The 22254-nt window shown below is 45.7% G+C and overlaps 1 long non-coding RNA gene across 1 annotated transcript; it reads left to right on the forward strand.

The window, feature by feature from the left end:
* Position 1: 1 nt before the first annotated feature.
* LOC122891792 lies at positions 2-22238 on the forward strand. Its single transcript, XR_006381326.1, has 3 exons — positions 2-48; positions 4742-4849; positions 22162-22238. It is a non-coding gene; the product is annotated as an uncharacterized LOC122891792 (long non-coding RNA).
* The last annotated feature ends 16 nt before the right edge of the window (positions 22239-22254 follow it).

Here is a 22254-nt window from a genome sequence, read left to right on the forward strand (position 1 = left end):
GGGCGAAGCAACACGCTTCCTGCGCGTCTCTCCTAGGGGCTGAGCCGGGTGAGTGGGGGCGGGGTAGGAGGTTCGGTAGAGCGGGCGGCGGCTGGGCGCAGACGGAGGGCCCCCAGCGCCCCCGGCCCGCCGCCTCCCCCTCCCGGCTCCAGGGGTCTCTTGGCCGCCTCCACTCCCGGGCGCTGTGGACAACTTGAGCGAGGGCAAGGGCCGTGCGGACGCTGCAGGGGCACGCGGGAGGCTCGGAGAAAGCAGGCGCTGGAGCTGGGCTCTTGCAGGTTCTTAGACCCGGGTGTTCGTCCTCCCACCGAGGACCAGCTCTGGGCAAGATTGGGCCATAGTTACCTCGCCCCCACCCCACCCCACCCCCAACTCCCCAGCTCCTCCGTCAGTTCTTGATTCCTTCCTTGGCAAATTATGGTTTCGGGAGCGAAGGGGTGGGTGTCTGGGTGAGGAAGGGTCTTTAACTCCTTCAACTCTAGGACTAAGTGTGTGATCATCTCTCCTTTTCTCCCACTGACCCTGTCCAGGCACTCAAGGCTCCAAGCCTCTGTCAGGCTGAGAGGTTGGGCCAGAGGTTCAGTCAGAGATGGTTTGGGAAAGACGGTAGGAGAAAGTCAAATGGATGCGCCTGCAGTCCTGTTCCCCCTACCTCAGTCTTCCCTAGCAGCCCCCTGCCCACACATTTTTTTCCCCTCTTCACCCCTCCCCCATCGTCACCAGATTTTGAAGTCCCTTTTATGGGAGAGAGGGAGGATGTCACATACCCATTAGGATTCTCTTGATCCTTTTTTAAGGGAGTTTGGGCGGCAGCAGGGGGTGTGAATTTTTATACAATGCATTCTTGTCTTCACTTTGAGAGCTTCTTTTTCTCTGTCTTACTGGCCATCTGTCAGGCGGGTGGGAAATAGAACAAGGGGGAGGCACTCTGTCTCTCCCTTTGCAACAGGCCAGTCAGGCTGGACCTCTTCAAAGACAGCTGCACTTTCAAGCTTTCAACCCACAAGTCAAGGACAGGAACCTGAAAGATGCTCCTGAGCCCCCTGGCTCTCTTCACTTCAACCCTGTACTTACATAGGGAGATCAGTCCCGCATGCATGCCCTATTTGTTTTTATCATCACCTTTGACAGCCAGGAAATGTGAGCCTGGTTGTCCTCAACTAACCTCAGAGTCCATTGAAGAAATGGGCCAGAATCTAAAGATGCCTCCATCACCTGATGCTAGGGGAAAGAAAGGATTCATTGCAATAAGTGGAGGAGGGAGAGAAGTGGGAGTGGAGAGGGAAAAGAGTGACGAGACAATGGGCAATAGGCTTGAGTTAATGGGCTCCTGGGAGTGTGGGGTGTGTGTGTGTGTGTGTGTGTGTGTGGTAGAAGAAGTGAATATAAATGAAAGAATGAGCCTAACTCCTTAACCTTTTCCTTTCTCAGACCACAGACCTTGACTAGCATTGGGGTGAATGAGCAGAATCTTTTGCAACATGTGGTCATCCTCCTTCCCGTTCACATCCTGCCAACATGCAGAAAGTTACAGGGGGATGAATGTGATGAATCTGAAGAATGACTTTTACCCTCTTGAACCCAAATTTCTCTTAGCATTTTTGCAACTTTTGATCTCAGAAACAAAAGATTGAGAAATCTCATCCCCTACCAAGAGAGCCTCGGTATTCATACAATCAATGAAAATCAGAAAGGAAAGGTCCTCACGGCGTTTCGTCCTCTCATTTTATAATGACCTGGCGATCAGAGAAAGGATGACATTTGTCCATGTTCCTTTGGTCAGCTGAGGGAACATCTGAGAGCAGCTCCCCAGCTTCTGGACTCTCCCCCCACCCCACCCCACACTGTTTCTGCCTGTGCAGTGCATCCATTCTGTGACTAACCAGGGAGGAGGGGAGCTGAGACAAGCTCCCACCGAAATAGGCTGCTGCCTGTGCGTGATTGTGTTGCTATGAGAACCTCAGTGGGTGTGTTTCCTCCGTTCTCTGTTGAAATCTTTTGCTTGGCTTGGCTTCTCCCCAAGCACAGACACAGCTCCCCTTAGAATGGGGAGTAGAGAGGCTGAGATAGAGAGCTGCATTCTCCTGGCAAGAGTTTCCTATTCTAATCCATCCAACCCAGAGCCAACCTGGGGTTGCAAGTGAGGACCCTAGGCTACCAAGGTTGTTCCATAATGGCTGGAGGGAGCGGTCTTGAAAGTGGATACTAGGGGCACCTGGGTGGCTCAGTGGCTTAAAGCCTCTGCCTTCGGCTCAGGTCATGATCCCAGGGTCCTGGGATCGAGCCCCACATCGGGCTCTCTGCTGGGCGGGGAGCCTGCTTCCCCCCCCACCACCGCCTGCCTCTGCATCTACTTGTGATCTCTATCAAATAAATAAAATCTTTAAAAAGAAAGAAAGAAAGAAAGAAAGTGGATACTGCTGTCCTCTGTTGAGCTGTCTTGGGAGCAGGGAGCTCGCCCTGTTGTGCTCCCACCTAATTACAAGTTCACAAACTAAAGAATTGTTACCTTAAGAGACTCAGTCCTGGCGTGCTTTGTTACACAGCAAAAGATTACCTGAACATTCATCTCCTACAGTTGTGAAAATTAATGATGCATGAAAAGTGCCTAGAACATAAGTAGGCATCCCCCACTACCTCACCATTCACGGGAGTTCAGTCTTCCTCCCTCTCTTTTGCCTAAAAATATTAGCATAGTTATTCCAAGATCAATTTCATCATTCCACAAAGAATTTACTGGGCATCTGTTATATGCCTAGCTCATTAACAAACAGTGGGCTTGACAATGGACAAGAAAAGGTTGACTGACCATTGAGGAGCTGGGAAATTAGTTTTGAAAGTGTATAGAATTTTCATAGAAGAGCTTTAGGAGGGATTTTGGTGGGAGGCAAGAAGATATATGGGATGACAAGAGATACAGGTTTTTCACTGAGAGGTACATTAAATAGATAATCTGGAGCAATATGCCCTGCCAGGTAAAATGTCCTGAAGACACATTTTGCTTATGTCTTCGAGGCGACAAAGTGCGTTAACCAGTACACATGAATTGTATAGGCTAAGGCTTGGCTTGTAGTAAGACCACAAATGTTGCGTTAACATTGGGTAGGCCCTGTCCTAGGCCCTGAGTCAGACTTTATAAAACACGTATTACATGCCAGAGACCCTCTAGACTTAGCTTGTCCTCGGGCAGTTCTTTTGACAACTCTTTTCAGACAGGACTGCGGTTATCCCCAAAGAACACATGAGAACGCAACAACACAAAGAGCTGCCCGAATGAGAGAGGCAGGCCTCAAATCTGGGATGTTTTATTCTGCAGCATGACCTTTTAAAGAGGTTAACCAGATTCTGTGAATAGAATAAGTGGTTCTCAAACTTAACACAGTGAAATCATCTGGGGAACATTAAAAATACCAGTGCTTTGGTTCAAACCCCAGACAGGATGCTTTGGTGAGGTCTGGCATTAAGATTTTTTTTTTCTTCTAATTTTCTAATTGATTCTAATGTGAGGTCATGGTTGAGGACAGTTTGGATAAGTATACGTGGAAAAGATGAAAGGACCCACAGAAAAAGAAGGCCCCTAAATTAGAGAAAGGACCCCCCCAAAAACTATAGAAACCCTCCCAGTATGGAAAGGTCCATCTCTCACACACCTCTCACACACCTTGACAGCCACAAAGTTCTTGAGAGTGAAAATGTGCTGATGGTTGAACCAGCAGACAAAGGTTGGAATGGGACTCTTGGGAAGGACTATTAATTGAAAAAGTTATCTAGTTTTGTGAGATGCCCCAGAGAGTGAATTTCCTGCCACTAGAAAGGTTCAGTCAGAGTAATCATTTGGCATAGCTGTTGCAGGAGAACTGCAAACCCTAGAAGATTGAACAAGGCCTCGAAGTTTCCATCCATCCCATGTGGTGGCTCCAGAATTGTCTCCTTTCATTTCTGAGCCCTCCAGGAGGTGAAGACCATGTAGTTGCTCAACTTCAGGAGCCAGTCAACCCCTCATTGCTTCCCCAAATCCCACAGCCCTGCCATCAGGATACAGTGTCTCTTAACTTGCAGACCATGCTGTCTGGGAAAGCCCGGACTCTGGCTCATTCAAATATGATTGCTACAATCAAAGATGTAGAAGCTATGTCATGTGGCTTCTCCTTCCTCCTCCTAGGAGACCCTCACGTGTGGCCTGGGCTCACATATGGCCACGGCACGCTGCAGTGAATTCATGGCTCCTCAGGAATCAGGCCACAGACGTGATCCATCACCACCTCATGGCAGCTCACCCAGCAGTGTTCTTAGTGTCTTCTGGGCCAGATGGGAGCCACGCCAAGGCTGCAGCAGCCAGCTAGCTACCTGGCTGAGCCTCCATGCAGCCCCACACCTGGGCAGTTCTCCTGCACAAAAGCCTCTGCAGTCCTATTTCTCCCTAATGCAAGGGCCAGTTATTTCTTAAATTACATCCCAAAGGATAACTTGCCAGAGTATCACCAGCACCTGCAGAGTTTGGGTTTCTTTTCCCTTTCCTTTGGCCATTAAAACCAGAATGTTATTTCTTTCTTGCTCTGATCGTGTCTGAATAAATCAATTCATTGTTGTTTTGTGCTGGATATGAAAGCGTTTGGTTTGATTATTTATTCTCACAATACTTGAGAGGCATTTTCTCAGTAGGTTTACACTAATAGCTTAATCGTTGGTGTTCTATACCCCTAAAAAAACTGAATACCATTGTTACCTGCCTTTCTTTCAGGGTGAGGAGGACTCAAAAAGACATCTAGGTTTTCTCGGTGACCTATGATGGAACAGAACCTTCTTCAGAGAAGGGCCCTGGAAGAGGGATAGTAGCAGAAACATAAAGGTACTTAAATAGTCCTTCTAAAATGCTATCACAATAGAAATTGGCTTTTTCCTCTTGGCAGAAGTTGTATACTCCACTTCTTTCCTCTTTTTTCACAACTTTCATAAAGGCTCACCTTTTTCTGGAAAGTCCCTCCTGAATCTTCCAAGGCTAACTAGAAAGTGATTTCATTTATCCAGTCCGGTAGCTCAATACACATTTGCTTCCATTAGCCCTTATATTAAGTACTAGGATCCAAGCACTGTGCTAGGCATTCTGGACTAGAAGATGAAAGGACTATACCTATCCTGATGATACCTCTTCTCCCAGGAAAAGTTGGTAATGGATTTAGGTCCTATCAAGGGTCATATAGATTGGTTCTAATAGGTTAGATATAGCTATAATCATTGGTTTATAGTCAGATAGGCCCTGCAAAAATGTTTATCTGTTGTTATGGACAGAGAGATCCTGGAGGCGTTAGGGTCTGGACCAGAAACATAGTAGCCTCTCCCTGCAAGTAAAGCTGGGGACACATTCTCTCTCAAGATTCTAAAGTTCCTGTGTGCCTCTGCAACTTTCATGGGTAAAAATTTTTCAGCCTTGTCCCTGTCCCAGATACATTATATACTGATGTCACTTGAGGCATGACATATTACGGTCTGCCCTAGGACAGGGCTATTGTCTGGTGTCTCAGGGATAATCCCACCTGAAAATGCACAATATGTGGAGGTAGCTAAACAAAACTGTGCAAGATTCCATCTGTGTCCTTTCTGGACTATTTCACCACCCTTATCACTTTCTTCTCTTCCCAGAGGAAAGAGCTTTGTGGTCTTACAGCCCAGTAGGTTAACCTCTCTCCATCTGTGGGAAAATGGCTTAATGGTGATCTCGCCCTGGCAGAAGTGTGTGACAATAAAATGAGCCAGTGTAGATGAAACACCTAACGTGGTTCCTAGGAAACAGCGTTCTAATAAAAGTCAGTTTCCTTCCCAGCATCTCATCATGCAATACCATGTATCTACCTACATCAGATAAGACACAGCACCATGTGAAGAAAGAGTGTTGCTGCAGGGGTCACCAGACTTGTGCCCTAGTCCCAGCTCCAGCATTAAATGGGGGGGGGGTGGCTTTGAGAAAGTCACTTTACCTCTTGAGCCCATTTCTTAAAAAGAGGAGGATTGCAGGAGACAAGCTCTACCTCCCTTTTCTGCTTTGTCATTTTATGCATGGTGTAAACTATGATTCTAATCACACCCATCACAACCAAGACTGGTCACATGCATCTGGAACCAAAATTCAACTCTGATGGCCAAAACAAAGGCTGAGGAGTAGTAGATGAGCCTCTCCCTCCCACTCATAAGAGTGATTGAGTGGAAAGTTACATTCCTCTCTGGTCAGAGATTTACAAAAGAGACTTGTAGATAATGTTCCTTACAATGTTCCTTCCAGCACTGGGCTATCATTAGGGCTTTCTAGAGGTCAAAAGGAATCCCCCCCACTCTTTTTTTCTTAACAGCACTTCCTAATGCTAGCAGCCTCAAAGACTGTAGCCAAACAGTCATTATAAGTGGTCATCACTTGATTTCTCCAACACTTCTCAGGGGATAGAGCTCAGTGGGAGAACCAGTGATTTTATTTTTTTAGATCTTTATTTATTTAGTTGAGAGAGAGAGTGAGCAAGAGAGAGCACATAAACAGCGGGGAGGGACAGAGGAGAGGGAGAAGCAGACTCTCCACTGAGTAGAGCCTGGACTCCAGCCGATCCCAGGACCCCGAGATCATGACCTGAGCTGAAGGTCGGTGCTTAAGCGACTGAGCCACCCAGGTGCCTGTACCAGTGAATTTCTTGGCAACACAGGCTCTCAGGTTGTAGTCAGCACAACCCCATCAAGTCTCAGTGGTCCATATCGATGCCTGAATGTGGCAAATCACCAGATTATCCAAAAGTCACTTCTCTTTGACTGATTTTATGTATCCAGGGACACTCAAATAGAATTTCTACCTGTCTAATGATTCCTGGCTCCGAAACATATTCCAATTAACGTTCTGTCTCACAGTACACAGTAGTGGTCACAGATGATGGTCCAGAAAGCATGAGCTGAGTTGCTGGAGAAGCAGCCACAGTCTTCTTCTTACCAGGACAAGTCTACTCTATGGTTAATTTACCTGCGGGAGAACAAAAATAATCATCCTAACACACCTGTCTGAGTCATGGATTATTCAAGTTATTCCACAGGAAAAACAACATACAGGTTAGGTGATGTTTTAAAAATCACATGGCAAGGGAAAAGTGGCTTCCACTTCTTGGATCATCCAGGTATACTTTTAATTCAAATGCAGCTATGGCTTCCCAGAGGGAAGAGCTTTCCTCTCCTGGGTTGAAAACACTGCTTGCAAAGAAGACAGCTAAGAGCTGTCTCTTAGTCTCTTATGCCTCACAGAAGGGAGAAGGAGCCTGGTGACCTCAGAATAGTGACTTTGGGCCAAGTGCCCACTCCAGACCAGGCACTGTGCTAAGTGCATTCTGCAAACTATCCACACCGAGTCCTCACACAGCCCCCGGAAGTTAGCTGCATCTTTGCCCCTGTTTTATAGAACAAGAAGGGACAGCTTGGAAAGGTTAAAGACCTGTGCTCAAGTCACAAACCTGGTAAGGGGTTGAAGACTGCTCAGAGCCCATATCTTTCTGACTCCACCAGGGGAAGGAGCCCAGACCTCAGAGCCTCACAGACCTGGTTTTCAGTCCACATTCTTACATTTTAACTCTGACTTTGGGCACATGGCTTCACTTCTTGGAGTCCTTAATTTCCCATCTGCAAAAAATAAATAAATAAAAATAAAAGGTGGGCCTGATAAAACCTACTTCAGGGTTGTTATAAAGTGACTGACCCAGAATGAGGCTCACCATAGATCTCAGTAAAGGGGTGTGATGGTATACAGCATGTGGCCGGATGTGACCGACTTGACTCAGCAAGACTTCACCTGCTGTTATGTTACTCTCCAGCACAGGCCCAAGTATAAGAAGTATACCCCACTCCCAGAGGCCAGAGTATCTGTCAGCCTAACAATGACTCTAGACAGGTCACTCCATCGAAATGGCACCTATCAACCTGTATTCTTGCTGCGGTTCTTCCTGTCACATCCACTTAGTAAGTGCTCCGCGTGGTGTCATTCCGGGTTGCATACCACAGTCGCAGGTATGGAGGATGTTGATTTTTTATTCAACTTCTGGAAAACTCCACTTATTCAGTAGCCAAATCTGCCATACAACTACATCAGAACCTAGTTAATGCATGCTGAACAAATGTGAGATTAATCACAGGAAGGAAGGAAAGACCCGGCACTTGAGCAGGTGGATGGTGGAGGAAGAAGGGAGAGAATGATACCAGAACAACTTTGCATGTATGCCCTGGCTCTTTTCCAGCCTGCAAAGATAGCCTTTTCTCTCTTTCTCTCTTTCTTTCCTTCCTTCCTTCCTTCTCTTTTTAAAATCTTTTAAAAATCTGTATGTTTTCCTCCTGTCCCATAAACCGGACCCTGGAAGTTTTGGGTAGTGGTTTCCTGCTGGGAGGCTCTGAACAAATCTTTTCTTTCCTGTGCTTCATTTTATCTCGACTTTTAAGGCCAGATTGAGCTTTTCCTTCCTTCCAGCGTTTGGATGATGGAGGCTCTTACACTCTTCTTCTTACTGCTCTTTCCCAGACTGAGTTTCGAATAAACTTTCCAGTCCTATAGAATCATGACCTAAATTTGGGTGGGTTAAGAAAGAGGGAGATTAGACCAGTGAGCTACTGGACTTGTCTCTAATCAGAACCAAGGTCTCCTTTCCCTGGCCCTGGGATCAGAGTTTGTTTTTGTCTATTGGCATGCCAGGGAGGGTTCAAATGACGTAGTAAGAACTCCAGTATAACCAGGCCACTCCAGCCTGTGTCACACTAAATAAAAATCACCCAAACTTCTTCTTCTTAGGCCCTCTTGTTACAGAGAATCCCATACCACCCTCTCCCTTTACAAAGAGCCTCCCAAGGGTTTCTAGGAGACTCTGTAGGACCACATCATATGTACTCACATTGAGTCTCTTCCTCCTCTTTCTTCTGCATTTCTGGCTTCCCTTAGCGCATATCCACTGACTTTGAGGGGGCTTTTAGGAGACTTGCCGTTGCCCATGTCGGCAACATCCCTCATGAGGATGCTGACAGCTGCACCAGGACTGTTATCTTCCAGCATACCAAGCAACTTCCGGATGTCATGAAATGCAGGAGTAGATTTGCTGAGCCCCCAAACCCACTCTTTGCATTTTGTGTCTCCTCAAGCCTCTTGGAGAAACAGCCCCTCTGCTTCTGGGCTGAACCCTTCCATTGTTCTACAAGGGCACAAAGGCCAGTGTCAGGGTAGCCGAATGACACACCATCCCCTCTCTTGTTCAGTTTCTTCATCCCCTGTCTTCTACCCGCAGAATAGTAGTACAAACTCCTCTTTTCTTCAGCCATAAACAAAAGTATCCATGCAGGTCTGCTCATGCAAAGGAAGCCTTGAAGTAGAAGTGGGGATCTCTCAATGCCCATTACACAGAAAGCCCTAACCTGGACACCCTCTGATGGCAGAAGGGTGTGGGCAGCACAGTCTTTCCCTTTGGGATTCCAAACATCTGTTCATGCCTTGAGAAGGGAATTTTTCACCAACGTGTCTGGGCCATGTTCTTACATATTTAATTGGATAGGTAAATAGCATTCATGGCGCCTACAAAAGGGTGGACCCATTCTCACATCCATCCCAACTTTGTCCTCCTAGTTCAGTGAATTCTGAAATCTCTCTGCCTCCGCTTCCCCTCCATACCCCCACACTGTTGGTTATTAATGCTCTTGAAGAAACAGGCCTGGCAGTTTCTTAGCTATCAACTGTTTGTGGCCTTCCCAGAGGTATTTATATTTCAAGAGGAGACTCTGGAAGTCTACCTCACCTCCAAGTTACAAAAGAATGAATCTCTAATGGTGGAAGGTCAAGCATCAGTGACAGACTGGTGGGAACATGATTTGTGGAAGGTCACCATGCCCTCTATAGAATCATTACACTTATTTCATTCTTCTTCCTGCCAGTGAGTTCTGGCCTGGGCCTACAGGCTACAGAGAAAGCATGGAACTAGCTCCTTGGGGGGGATAAAGCACTGAACTTGAATAGGGAGACTCAAATTCTAGCTCCACTTCTGTCACAAGTTACTGAGGACCCTGGGGTGGAGATGTGTCAAGACAGAGACCTCTGAGTAAAAGGAGGGGGTGACTAAGGCTCGTTTCTGCCCTCACAGCCCTTTGTAGTTCTGTTTTTTCTCTCTTTCTCTGTAATGTGAGGAGTTTGGACCAGCTGAATTCATGGGTCACTTTCAATTCTTTCATCCTATTTGGTGAACCCGGTGGCTGGAGTTCAGAGAAGAGATGCTGTCCCCAGGAAAAAATATTAGAAAAGTTTGTGCTCCAAAGTCTCAGGTACATTGGCCTTAAGAATACCCAAACCTACCTATTTTCGTAGATAGGTAAAGAAAAATGCAATTTTTGTTTATGGGAAAGAAAAAAAAAAAGGCAGGCTTTAAATGTCACCTTGAAGAGCTCAAATGCTCATGGTCTCCTGATAGGAATCATCTGTTTTAAAATACTTTGTCTGCTTAGTGAAATAAGCCAAGCAGAGAGAGTCAATTATCCTATGGTTTCACTTATTTGTGGAGCATAAGGAATAACACGGAAGACATTGGAAGACAGAGAGGAGAAGTGCGATGGGGAAATCAGAGGGGAAGAAAAACCATGAGAAACTGTGGACTCTGAAAAACAAACTGGAGATTTTGGGAGTGGGGGTTGGGAATGGGGTGAGCCTGGTGGCTGGTATTAAGGAGGGCATGGAGCACCGGGTGTGGTGCATAAACAATGAATTTTGGAACACTAAAAAAAAAAATTAAAATTTTTTTTAAAATTTGCAAAAAAATAAAATGAAATACTGTGTCTATGCTAGAATTGCAGAAAAGATCTGTCTAGCTGGAAGTTTACAGAGAAACATGTCAGCTAGGGTTACCCAGGCACATGCTATGGCCAGGCTGGTGAAATGCATCTGTCAACTGGTACTCCTGGGTATCTCTTTGCAAGGCAGCCTAAGCAGCTGCCTGTTCCTCCATCACCATCCCATCACAGTTCTTACCCTCTGCCCCTGCTGTCATAGTTTGCTGTAGTCCTGTACTGTTGCATTTAAGTGGCATATAGTGCCTGAAGCATGGATAAAAACATCTGAGGGTCTAACCTGACATAAACCTATAACAGATAAAAACTCCCCACAGCAGGTCCAAGAATCAAGAGGTCTTTTTATTCCTAGGCAAATATGGCATGAGTTCATGTGCACTCAAAGTTCTTTCGGGGGGCAGGGGGTGGGACGAACTCTCAGGCTGGCCATTTCCCCAGTGAGTCTTCAGAAAAGTGTCTCAACCTTTCTTGCCTGACAACAAGTTAAACACAGGAAAGCCTTCCCAAGAGATGCTGCAGTAGCTGCTTCTTTGGAGGTTTTTTTGGGGTTTGTTTTTTTTTTTCCGGGTTTGTTTTTTTGTTTGTTTGTTTGTTTTTTGTTATTGTTGTTGTTGTTGTTTTAAAGCACAGAAGGGTGTTATCTGAGGAAAATAAACTTCAATTCTATCCTGCCTAGAGCCAGGGGGCAGGACATCTGGCTTCCAAGTGTCCCCTACTAAGTTATACAACCTATGATTATTATAAAAGGACTAAAAAATATTAGCCAAGTTCTTATAACTCTTCTGAAGTCAAGTGTTTGAGTGTGGTTGGTTCCCAGCCTCCCTCTAATCTGGAGAGTCAGGGAGAATCACCAGACAAAGACCCATGTAGGTGGAGGGAGGGTTAAGACCAGGCCCAACCTCGAATAGGAGAAGCGGACAGGGAAGCACAAACTCTTGAGGAGAACATGAGCCCCACTTGGTTTTTTCAAGCACAATTATACAGAGGACAGAAATTTGAGGGGGGGAAATTACTTTAATAACATATGAATTTTTTAAAATCTTCCAAACCTTCCTCTGTGGAGAACATCCAGACCCAGACCACTTCCCAGCCAGAATCTGTTGTGTCTTGGCCCAGATTCTGCTGACCTGTTGGGCAGCCCCATACGCCCCTTTCATACCCACCAGGAGGTTTCCCAAAGTAGCACTTTGTGAATTCCCCCGGACTTCGGGTACAGCCTCCTACAGTAATTTTTTTCTCTTCTTCCCAAGACTGCCAGGGCCTCTTCCTTACTGGTCTTCCCCCTCAATCCAGGAGAACTGGCAGTGTCCCAAATTGATAGGCCACTGGGCAGAGTTCCCAGAGGCCCAGGCCATGTTCCCTCTGCTCAGCTGGGCATATGCCTGATGTTCTGAGCAATTTAAGACTGCCATTATAGTGCTTCTAATCAGGAAAAGTCACACAGGTGGGTTTACTGCAATCCAGACCATCAGTATAGGGAGAGAGATAGCTTCCCCAACCTCATCCCCTGTGAATACTAATGGGATGGATTTGAGAATTAAGAGAAAGAATATACATAATGGCAACCTCCAGCCATGCCTCTTTAGGCTCCAGAGATAAAACCGAGGGCTTGGATCAGGATTGAGAGGAGACTGCCAGCATGTCCTGCCCATTCCACTGTTTAATACAGTGAACCAACACAGGTAGCTCAGCTCATACTTTCTGTCTGGGCAGTTGCTTCTATCTGACTAATTGTCCTATGGAGAGGACAGATACATTCACTTTCCCTCAACCAGATGTGAACTAATTGAAACTGCCTTCCTCTATGACAGAAGTATGTGCATTTAGCACAAAGTAGGTCCTTGACTTCCTTCCCACTTCTTTCATTTTTATGACCTCTAGTAATCTTTATAGAGGGAACTAGTGAATGGTAAACTGATCTGTAATGTCCAAAATGACTCTTTTTCATATATACACTTAAATGATAGTTTGCTGGGTATACAGTTCCAGTACAATATCTTCCCCACCCAACCCCACAGTTATGTGCATACAATTCCACTGCCTTTTTGCATCTAGCATTGCCCATGAGAAGTCTGTTGTCACTCTCATTTTCCCCCTTTTCAAGTTTTTTTTCTTTTTCTTTTTCTTTCCTTTTCTCTCTTTTAGTAGATTTCCTTTAACTTTATTATTGTGATGTATCCAGCTACAAGTCTTTTTTCATTCATCATCTTTGAATATTGGGACTTTTGTCTTCTATTGATTATTTTATACCTTTTGGTAAATTTTATGGTATTGTTTCTTTTCTATTTTCTTTCTGACATTCTTTTTAGGCAGATACCAAAATATCTGAATTCATGCTCTCCGAATCTCAACTTTTCTTTCCATATTTTCATCTCATGATCCTTTTAGGTGAAACAAGAGAGTTCCTCCATTTCATCTTCCAGTTCACTAACTTACTCTTTGGCTATGTCCATGGTACTGTCCATTTGTTGGTTTTTAAATTTTGTTGTGAATATTTTTAGGTTCCAAGGTCTTTGGCTGATTTTTTTTTAATAGACCCATAGCAATACTTATTTCAAAAGCTCCAGAAAATTATCCTGCTTGCACTACTAACATTTCCTTGGGTGTGAACTTTTTTTTTTTTCTGCAATCAGTATCTCTTTTTCACATTATTGGTTTTTCACACATTTTTGTTAAATCCTACACCCATGCTCATCTTTGTATCATAAAACCTATGTTAACCTGGTCAACAGAGGGAAAGAGTAGGATGTATTGTGGGGCAGGTTTTACTTCAGCCTGCCCAACATAAGTGAGAGATGGTGGCTGCTATCGGTATAGTGAGCCAGTAGGGAGTAAAGTAGGGAGTACAGGGGAGAAGATTTCACTTGGAGCCTACTCTGACTCTCTGACTCAAGTGTCCAAGCAATCTCTATTTCTCACTGCCTACCCAAAGGAAGTCAAATGTAGTGTGTTGGGGAATCACCTTCCTGCCTGAGCCTTCCTTCTGCTCCATATTTGCCATTTTGAGACCTGAAACCAATTTTTTAGGAATCCTATGGCAGCATTTGGAGCTATAGCTTCCTTCATCAGATCTTGACCACTTTTTGTCCTTCAAGGATTTGGTAGATTTGGATCTACCAAAGACATTATTTCTTGTTTTCTAGCACTGGGTATATTTTTTTAAATTTTTAAAAAATTTTTATTTATTTATTTGACAGAGAGAGAGATCACAAGTAGACAGAGAGGCAGGCAGAGAGAAGGGAGGAGGAAGCAGGCTCCCCACTGAGCAGGGAAACCGATATGGGACTTGATCCCATGACCCCAGGATCATGACCTAAGCTAAAGGCAGAGGCTTTAACCCACTGAGCCACCCAGGCACCCCAGTTAGTAGGGTCTTAATCAAGACCAAGTGGCATGGTTTTTCTTGCCTTTCCTTATTTTCCAAGGACTGGTAAGACAAAAAAAAAAAAGACCTTAATACTCTTGATTCATAACAGATGCCCACATGAGCTAATATTAATACCCATTGGTGGCTCCTGATGTTGAGTGTGATTTTGTAATCTTTATAAAGTATTAGGAAACTTTGGATTCTACAGAAGAGGATGGGCCTTTGACAGCACAAGGAGGAGAGGAACCCAGTCTTCTTCCTCCTCTACCTTTGAAGTACACATAGAATTTCAGTGATACTGTTTCATTTTATGTCCTCTTGGTGAAAGCCAGGGTACATGTTTCTGTACTGCAATTCATGCTCATAATGCAGGAAGCCCTTATGGCTAGCAAATGCACCCTGGCTTCCCACAGAGTGTGGAAGGGACTTAGCCAAATTCTGTAGACTAAATCCCCACCCAGAGTGTCAGGGTAGATGACATGGCATTACAGTTAAACTCATGAAGTGTTATACCATAAAAACTCTCTGATACCATTGGAGAGTTCAGTCTACTCTTTCTGAACAATGTAGCCACTCCCATACAACTCACTAAAGCCCTGTCATGTCCTCAAGGTCTCACTAAGTTTCATTTCCATGAAAACTTTCCTGTGGCCACCCAGCCCATGGGGAATCTTTATCTTTCTTTCTTTCTTTTTTTTTTTTTTTTAATTTTCTAATTTTTTATTTCTTTTCAATGTAACAGTATTCATTGTTTTTGCACTGCACCCAGTGCTCCATGCAATCTGTGCCCTCTCTAACACTCACCACCTGGTTCCCCTAACCTCCCACTCCCTGCCCCTTCAAAACCCTCAGATTATTTTTCAGAGTCCATAGTCTCTCATGGTTCACCTCCCCTTCCAATTTCCGTCAACTTCACTTATTTGTGGAGCATAACAAATAGCATGGAGGACAAGGGGACATGAAGAGGAGAAGGGAGTTGAGGGAATCTTTTTCTTCTTTAAACTTTCACAGCAATAGACAGTATCACTGACTTTGATACCTCATCTTATATAATTTTGTCCTACTTAGCCAAAAGTTAGATCCGGGGCGCCTGGCTGGCTCAGTGGGTTAAAGCCTCTGCCTTCAGCTCAGGTCATGATACCAGGGTCTTGGGATCAAGCCCCACGTTGGGCTCTCTGCTTAGTGGGGAGCCTGCTTCCTCCCCTCTCTCTGCCTGCCTCTCTGTCTACTTGTGATCTCTGACTGTCTAGTAAATAAATAAAATCTTTAAAAAAAAAAAAAAAAAGACAGGAGACCACACGGTTGCTTTCCCCTTTAAAAAAAAAAAAAAGTTAGATCCAACAATTGTGATTATGCAGAACACAGCTATAGGAAAGGAAAACACTACTCAGAAAAGGAGAATAGTTATCACAGTGTCCATACAATACCCCAATCACCAAGCAAACTTATTACCCTTAAGTTGAATGTGAAGTTAAGCTTGCTCATCAAACAAAAATAGCTTTCTCATTTCTCCAGTCCATCTCAATTCTAATGGTTACAGACAATTAGGGTATAGTAGCAGCTAGAACAGGTAGAACTTGACAAGAAATGACTACCATTGGTTTGGAAGAAAGAACCAATAACTAGAAAAGTTTGGGGGATATTCAAGAAAAGGTCAAGTTAGAACCAAACCATTAGAAAGAAATGAAATTGCTTTCCGTGAATTGTTTTTTTTTTTTAAAAAGGCAGAAGAGGTTATCTTTTTAAAGCTCTCCCATCAAAAGTATTCAATAAAACGTTTCAGAACTCAAAAGTTATAAAAACATCTGCTGCAGGAAAATCCAAGTACATGGTACACCCCATGTCCAAACCAAGTTGAATAAAGAAAAGTCAAACCACTTTCCCCTTCTGTGCTGCAGACGCTTAGCCATTTCCTGGCCATTCCTCTTGATTTCTCAGCTGTAAGCTCCAAGACAGCAGGGTCACGACCTTCTGTTTCATTTCCATCTCAATGTCTGGCTCAGTGCTAAACACAGGGAAGGTGCTAATGCATGCTAATTGAATGAATGAATGAATGAATGCATCTGAAAAACTGATCCCTTCCTCTAACTTTTATTATTAGGCTCACAGTCTTTCGAAGATTAGGACGTGGGTATTTTAAAATAATTTTTGAACAACTAGGAAGCCTTGTAAATAAGCCACTGCAGCCTCACAGTGCTCATCACCACTCATCTTCTAGCTTCCTCTTCACTTCCAGCACTACCATAAGGAAAAATTTTTCCCTTACAATAAAACACATTCTAGGCTGACCCTACAGATATAAATTCCTGAAGGAAAAAAAAGACAATACAGGGTGCTGATTCCCTTAAAAATCTTGCCTGATTTTTCCAAGGCTGGAGCCTTGGGGGCCCAGCTCCCAAGAAGCCCTCCTCTCTCCACCACCTGCCAAATGGGCAGACTCAAAGCCTAGTCCCTATTTACCTGCCCGATAGGATACTCAAGTCCCAGAACTGCAAACAGCTGCAGACGTTTTGCTAGGCAGAAAGTAGAGAAAGAGATTGCCATCAATGTTCCAGGGAAGTCATCCCTCAACTGACGATTCTGATCAACCCAGCCATGGAAGCCTCTGTCTGAGAAGGGTTTTTGCAGAGACCCATTCAATCTGCCTCATTTCGTGACCTCTCTGCACAGTATTGAGCAAAACTCCTGCCTTAAGAGACGGGAGAGAAAGAGAGAGAACATATGTATACTAATGAGGGGCCTTGAACACCTGTGGACTTTCCCTCTAAATGCAGACCCACTCACAGACACTTCCCTGGTTCACTGTTTATAAACCTGCCAATAGCAAAACCTAATTCAAGTAGAGAATCAGGTATCTAAAAAGAGGGTCTACCCTCAGGAAGACCAGATGGTTTAGTTTTCCATTGCTCCGCAGGCCCACGTTTCTGTCCCTCCACACAGAGGAGAGTTTATCTTCTTTAGAAGCCTCTGGAAAAGCAGCTTCAACCTCTGTCATTCCCAAGCACCCCGACTCCTAGCAAGAAGTGTCTGCCTAACCTAAACAGTTCTCACATACATTTCGAACTCCCTTTAAGGGGCTGGCCTCCCGGTAGGGCCAGAAAATGTTTGGGCCTCTGCTCTAGAAACTCACAGTATTGGGAGAGAGGATAAAGGAATTTTAATTAAAGTCAGTCTTAAGACCAGTTACTCAAATGAGGTCTTCCCTCCTCAAAAATGCTTAGATTCTTAGTGGACAAAATACCTGACTCTTAAAGATCTCCTGAGCACCCAGTCCAACCTCATTTCTTAGTAAGTCATCAGAAAGCTAACTTTAAGAGCTCTGACATGGAAAAGGGGTCTAAAAAGAATCTAAGGTGCAAAATTAATCAGTCTTTGGCCCCTCATCCTCCACATACCTCATACACTTACAGGACGTGGAAGAGAGTAAGCCTAACAAACAAGAGTGTCCTGGGGCACTGGGCTGTCCTGGGAGGGGAGCTCAGCAGCCGTCTGCACCTTCATTTCCCCAGGACTCAGCAGTCTGACACCCTACTGGGTACGGTGGTCATGGAGGCAAGCTTGTCCTATCAGTCAGTGTGGCTACAAGGAATAATAATGCCCTGGCTTTTGCAGGACAACAGATGGGGTAGGGGGACAGGGGTGTCTACAGATGGCTTGTAGTCTATCTCCACTTCTATTAGAGATCAAAAGTAATGAGTACCCCAGTCATTCCTAACAACTCAGGAGACATTAGGGTTCTATAGACCTAAGGACTCTACCATGCTGAGGGCTAGCAAGCAAGATCAACCCAGGTCATCAGGCAGGAGAAACCCCCAGGGATCCCTCTCACTAAAAACAGGCAGGTTCACCCATGAAGTGATGGGAAGTGACATTCAGACACTCTCACCTGCCTGAAAACTGATTCTAAAACAAAAGCTAAAACCAGTTCAGTGGTAAAGGTCAGTCCTTGCTTGACAGTCCCCGGGGCAAATGTCCACAATTCTCCCAGCTGACCAGAATAAGAAATCATGCATTTCCTCTAGGACTTTGCTCTTCACCTCCCCCTCTCAAACCTTCCCTGCTCGCAGCCCCCAACGCCACCTTTTGTGACCATTGCCACTGCAGTACCTCGGAGCCAGCCCAGGACCCTCCATGACCACCAAATTTGATCTGAGATTTGCACAAAGTAAGATGAAGACCCAGTTACCTCATCATTAGATTTCCCTCCTCTCGGAGGCTAAGTAGTCAGCAATACCTGAGGAGAGCCGCCTGCATGCTAATTCTACTGGCACCATTCTGCCAGGGACCCTGCCCTCAGGGAGCTTACAATCTGAAGGACGGATGGCCCCTACTCCCAAGAGGAACAGAAAAATAAACGAGAATGTGCATGTTCTTAGCAAATAATGAGAGTAAGTATTTGAATATCACCTGGATAGAGTTTCAAGCTTAAGTTTGTTCATTCAGCAAATGTTTACTAACCGCCCGGTTCTAGGGATATAAAGATAAGTAAGACATGATCCCTACCCAGGAGGGGATGCCTCGCACAGGGAAGAGCACTTGACAAGAGAATTTTAAGACAATGAAGGCCTTGACAGGAGTGTGAAATGACTGCTATGGAAACATCCAGGCCCAGCGGTTAGTCTTGGGGCGCTCAGGTGAAACTTCCAGAGGAGAACCCTAACTGATTATGAGGAGTTATTCAAGCAAAGAGAGGAAGGGGCTAGGGTAGGCACAGAGCGGCAGACAGTATAAACTGGGAAGAAGGAGAAAAGGAAGTGCGGTGTCTTCTGTCGAGGACAGCAGCTCGGGGGCACTGGATCAGAGGGCATCTGGTGAAAAGCCGACAGGCAAGAGGCAGAGAGGGGCAATAAATAGCAGGCTCCATGTGCTGCATTCCTACAATGAGACAAGCACTTTGCTAGACAAGTATAAAAACAAAGACACTGTATACATTACTTCATTTTATGTAGGCATATTACCATCATTATATATAGAAGAATGCGGAGGCTCATAGAGGTTAAGTAACTTACTCAAAGTCACACAGCCAAAATGCTGCCACAATTTAAACAGGAGTCTATCTGAGTTGTCCCGAGCCTGTCGAAGTCCAAACACTAGTCATGCTTCTATTACCACAGGATGTGAAGGGCCCTGGACACCCCGCTAAGGAGTTTGGACTTTATCCTGAAGGCATCGGGGAAGCCCTGGAGAATTTTAGGCCAGAGGATAGAGCATGAACGGATTTGCATTTTTTAGAAGTTCATTCTGAGAACTGTGTGGAGAATGGACGGAAGGGGTCCACACATCAAGGCAAGAAGTACAAGCAGGGAGCCTGCTCCTAAACCCCAGTGAGAGACAATGGGGTTCCGGAGTATGGTTGTGGCCATGGAGATGAAGATGAACTCCACAGCGAGTAAGAAGGTAGAATCGATTGACCTTGGTGATGGACTGTGTCTGGGTAGAAAGGAGAATGAACTGCCAGAAGTTAAGCGGGAGGAACAGAGAAAGCACCCAGTGGGGTTAGTAGGAGCTGGATATCACATAAAAGTTAATTTGGCCTTGAGTGGTTGGAGACGATAGTTATCAAGATAGTGAACAAAGGAGAAAGAGCAGATCTGGGAGGCCTAAGAAGTAGTATCCCCTGGGCTTTAGGATCCAGAGGTCCACAGTGATTTCAGCTGAAATCTGGGTTGCACAGAGTGTTCATGGAAGCTAGGTCTAGGAAACCAGACTGTGAGGGTTGAGAAGTGAATGAGAAGGGGCACCATGCAGAGAGTAAATGCAGACAATACCTTCAAGAACACTGTAAAGAGAAGCAGTGACAGGCCATAGTTTCATGGTGGATGGGGGGGGGCCCTGCTTGACAGAGACTTTTGTCATTTTTATTGAAAGAGCCAGGAGCACTTTTAAATGCAAATGGGAGACCACTGGCAGTGAGGAAAAGGCTGTGTCTCTATGAAAGAAGGAGCATCCATGGAATAAGCTCACTGCGGAACACAGAAGAGATGGGACTCAATGTTGGGGGCAAGTATTAGCTTTACCCAAAAGTAAGAGCTGCCTGCCATTGTTATGGAAGAGTGGGCCAGAGGGACCAGAGAGTGAGCAAGATCCTTCCACACAATGAACTTTACTTTGACCTTGAAGTACAAGGTGAGGCTGCTGGGATTTGGGAGTGGGAACAGAGGAGTTAGTAGGAAAGAAAGCAAAGTCGGCAGGAGGCAGGGGGTTGGTTGTGACAGCTTTTGTGGGACCCATGCATAAAGCTGGCCAGGTCCAAGGAAGGGCCTCAGGCAAGTGGCAGCACCGAGGACAAAGTGCTGATTGGAAACCCAGTGCTGGTCTAAATGCAGGAGGTGGTGCGACCTTGGGCAGCGGTTCACCACCCCAGCCAGGTGCAAAGCAGGCATCCAGCTAGACTGAGTTGGCTCCTCCCCAGAGGCTAACAGGGGCAGACAGTGAGGTGAAGGGGCACCAGGGTGGTTGGCACAATGCGTCACAGAGAAGCAAGTGATGGCGTGAGGGGACTTCTTAGGGTCTTGGGAGGAAATGGAAAGGCTTAGTCTTTGTAGTCTCTGTAGTGAGGCCTCGAGGTCACAAGGCTGACAACTGCAAAGACCAGAGGTCGGGATGGAAGAGACCCCAGCATTTCAGCATTAAGAGGTGGAGCACTTCTGGAGAGTGGGGAGGAAGGTGGTGATTTTGACGGAGGAGTGACAAGCATTCGCAATCACAGCAGCCTTGTCTCCACCAGAACATAAGCCTGCAACAGTCACCTGCAGCAAGGTGTCACCACTGGAGCTTCTCCAGGAACCTAGCATCTCTCCCTGCCCAGAACCTCCCTTCCCCACTTCCCATCACAGACTCAGACCAGTAGAGCCTGCCTGGCCACGAGCTGGCCCACACTGGGACTCCAGAGTTATGTCTTAAAGATAGATGGGGGGGAAGACACAAAGGGGAGGTTTCCTGGCCTCCAGTCAGAGGTCGCCCTCCCGGCAGATCATCCTCCCCCTCCCACGCCAGGACTTCCCGCTCTCTGACCTAGTTGCCTCTTGGCTCTTAGCTTTTCTCCCCAAACTGACTCACAGACTTGTTCTCTGACTAAGCCTTCATTTACCCCATATAGATTTGGCACAACAGGTGGCATCAGCCAGTATTTGATCCAGATGTTTTCTTGCTGCTTCTAAATCGGATGACTTTTGGAAACAGCCCACACCTGCCGGATTTGTAGCCTAACCCTGTTGGATCTGGTACTTGAGTACTGAGTAGTACTGAGTACTGAGTACTGAGTACTGAGGCACAGCCTTTCTAACTCCCCGGGAGGTGGCGATGAGACAAGCAGCTGGGGTGTGGGCTTCCCTCCATGATCCCCTCTCCAAAGTCACAGGCAGGACGTTCATTTCCCAATGGAACTGTGCACTCATGTCCATAGGTAGATGTCCTACTCTTGTCCTCCAGGCCCCTTGAGCTCCCTGATCCTTCCAGCTCTCAACACTTGAGCACCCTGTGTCAGAGCCCACACTAGGAAAGTATGTAGTCCTTTGGACTTCCCAAAGAACTTTGAAGCGAGCATTATCCTAACCTTACAGTTGAGGAAAGGGAGGCTCAAAGAAGTTCAGTAGCTTGTCCCGTTGTCGCACAGCTTGCAAGTAGCAAAGCCAGGACTCAAAGCTAGGCCTTCGTTCTACCAAAGCCGGGAACCTCGACCTTCTCCTAGCCGGCCTCCCTTGAAGGGCTGATCGCAAATTCCTATTTTCATTCTCATCCATTTATTCATTTATTAAACACTTGAGCACTTGCTAAGCTCCAAATACTACTTCAAGACTAAAAATGTTAAGTTTAGCATAAAAAGGAAAAAGTTCAGATGAGCTGAGGTGTCCATAGCCAGGGCCACAGGAGGACCATTTCTCAGGGCAACCTGCACATCACCTCCTAGAGCCAGAAAAGAGCTCTGCAAACCTCTCCAGTCACCTTTTCTTGTTCCTCATTTACAGGACAGAAAAGGAAGAGCGAGTCAGAATGAGGTAGTACCTTCCAAGCCTGCCACTCTCTGCAGCCTGATGGGGAGATGCGACTTGAAAACCAGT

This window comes from Neovison vison, chromosome 12 (genome assembly GCF_020171115.1).
Source record: "Neovison vison isolate M4711 chromosome 12, ASM_NN_V1, whole genome shotgun sequence".
Taxonomy (NCBI): Eukaryota; Metazoa; Chordata; class Mammalia; order Carnivora; family Mustelidae; genus Neogale; species Neogale vison.